Raw genomic sequence first — 3,073 nt, forward strand, 5'->3', positions numbered from 1 at the left:
ATTTGAACTCATGACCTTCCGAAGAGCAGTCGGTGCTCTTCCCCGCTGAGCCATCTCACCAGCCCGAGGAACTTTTTTAAATCAGTAAGTAGAAAGGCTTTTTTTTTTTTCCTTTTTCCAGAATCAGGTAAAATTTGGGAAGAGGTCATTTAAATAGATTAAATATGGAGCAGTATTGGCAGGCATCTGAATAGGCAATGAGTTAGCTCATCTGGCTCACAAGTGTTATCTTGGGCAGTAGTCCCAAGTACCATTAGGATTACAAAGGAAAAGTCTAGCATAGCAAGGAAGAAGACAACTTTAATGTCATACTTAATGTTCACATCATGTTCTTTGTGTTTTTCAAGACAGGGATTCTCTATGTGGACCTGGCTGTCTTGAAACTAGCTCTGGAGCCCAAGCAGGCTTTGATTCAGGATCTCCCTGCTTCTGCCTGCTGAATGCTGGGATTAAAGGCATGTGCCACTATAATTTCTGTGTGTGTGTGTGTGTGTGTGTGTGTGTGTGTGTGTGTGAGAAAGAGAGAGAGAGAGGAAGGGGGGAGGAGGGAAGGAGGGAGGGAGGGACAGACAATATCTTCACTATGTGACCACAATTCACACACATTAAGATAATTCCAATCTCATTGTGTGGCTTAGCATTATAGGGAACAGCTGCACATATAGTGTTATTGCCTAAAACACTATTACAAAGTACACGAAAACATAATCTCCCCACTTTTATTATTTTAAGAGTGAATAAAATATTACATAAGTCTAGACAAATGCCTGGAAGAAATAATTGAATTAGGGAGAAAACAAAGTCCTCCAGGTTGTCCTCTGATTCACATGAGGACTGAGGCACACATTTTATACAAACAACAAAAATCACTGAATTAGCTACCATTTACAGATACAAGCGTTTTCACGCTAAGCTTATTTTTGTTGGTTGTATAACTGCAAGACTGAGGCACCCTTATATCTTCTAAGAGGAAGGGAGGACTCTATCTCTGGTGGAATGTGGGGATGTAAATACAGACGGGATAATAACCAATAAGGGTAGAAACATCAGAATGGTGTTACTAGTTCTACCTTGGAGCTCCAGTTGAAAGAACACTAGCTCACTGAGAAGTCGAAAAGGTAAAATATAACATATTGATATTAAACTTGGCAAAGTACTTCCAGTGGGACATTTGGAGAATATTTTCTGTCGATGAGATAAAACAGTTTAAAAGAGTTAACAGACACAGAGGCACGAGTCCACCATGATGGGTAGGCATGTTGGTGAGCCACAGGTATGATGGCAGTGGCAGGAAGCCGAGAGCACGTCTTTGACTGCAAACGAGGTGGAGCAAACCCGCAGTAGGGGGAGACTATAAACTCAGAACTTTACCCAAGGGACATAGTCCAACAAGATTACACCACCTTCCAAAACACCATCACCAAATTGGGCGGAAGTATTCAAGTGACTGAGCCTATGCAGGAAACTTAAAACCACCACAGGGAGATGCATAAATAGAAAAGAATTTGCCTCCACAGAGTTTGACTTTTCTGTGGAGGCATGCATTCTAGGAAAGTGAAAGCATCTCCTAGGAAAGATGCTGTCGCTTAAAAGCTGGTGATAGATGGTTTGCAGAAGTACTGTTAGAAGTGAGTATGCTCTGTCAAAGCCAAGGGACAGGCTGAGTCCTGAAACCTAAGTCAGCAGGTGGAGGCGGCCAGGCCGGGAAGACCAGCCTGGGATAGCATCTGCCAGGCCACTTTGAACTACATGCACCTTTGTCAAGTTTGGTTTTTTTTTTTTTTTAAAAGCTGTATTAGCCCAAGTTCGTCTGATTATTTGCTAGAATTTTCTTTTTCTCTTCTGCAAAATGATAATCCTGGGAAAAACTATAAGTACTTAAGCTTCAATAGCTATAAAGGTAGCATTCTTCCAGCAACTATAAAAGCAAAGCACCTAAAGGGTCTTGCTTTCCAATCTGATTTCTGTAGGTCGCTAATTCAGTGACTTCTTGTGTTAATTTTGTGTTTGTGTAAGATGTGTGACATGAGTCAATGTGTGGGACTCAGTCCTCAGGGCTATAGGACAGCCTGCAATAGTCTGTTCTATCACATGGCTTCTGGGGATCAGACTCAGGCTTGGCAGCAAGTGCCTTTCCTCACTGAACCCTCTCACCAGCCCCAATTCAGTTATTTCTTCCAGACGTTTGTGTGGATTTATGTAATATGTTATTCAGTCTTTTTCAGGTATTAAAAGTGAGGAGATTGTTTTCATGTACTTGTAATAGTGCTTTAGTCAACAGTAGAGTATATGTGCAGCTGTTACCCAGTAATGCCAAGCCACATAATGAGGTTGGAATTAATGTGTAATGAATTATGGTCACACAATGAAGAAATAGTCTACCTCGTTAGATAGCACATGACTATGCTTCTCGATGCTTCCACGGGCTAGTATATTAAACATACTTTGCAGTTTTTGTATTTTGACTGTCTTTGTGATGGATTCATCCTTTCTAAGTTAACAACTTGACACAGGCTGGAGTTATCACAGAGAAGGGAGCTTCAGTTGGAGAAGTGCCTCCATGAGACCCAGCTGTGGGGCATTTTCTCAGTTAGTGATCAAAGGGGTAGGGCCCCTTGTGGGTGGTGCCATCCCTGGGCTGGAAGTCTTGGGTTCTATAAGTGAGCAGGTTGAGCAAGCCAGGGGAAGCAAGCCAGTAAGGAACATCCCTCCATGGCCTCTGCATCAGCTCCTGCTTCCTGACCTGCTTGAGTTCCAGTCCTGACTTCCTTTGTGATAACAGCAATGTGGAATAAACCCTTTCCTCCCCAACTTGCTTCTTGGTTATGATGTTTGTGCAGGAATAGAGACCCTGACTAAGACAAATTGGTACCAGCATAGTGGGGTATTCCTGTGACAACCTGGCCATGTTTTGGAGAGGATTGTGGAAGGACTTTGGAACTTTGAGCTAAAAGCCACTGGTTGTTAAGAACTCTGTGGGATATTCTGTAGGAGCTTGGAAGGTCATGTTGAGAACAGTGCAGAAGATGGAGACCTGGCTTGTGAAATTTCAGAGGGAAAATTAAAGACTCTT

The sequence above is a fragment of the Mastomys coucha genome, unplaced genomic scaffold, assembly GCF_008632895.1.
Source record: "Mastomys coucha isolate ucsf_1 unplaced genomic scaffold, UCSF_Mcou_1 pScaffold22, whole genome shotgun sequence".
NCBI lineage: Eukaryota > Metazoa > Chordata > Mammalia > Rodentia > Muridae > Mastomys > Mastomys coucha.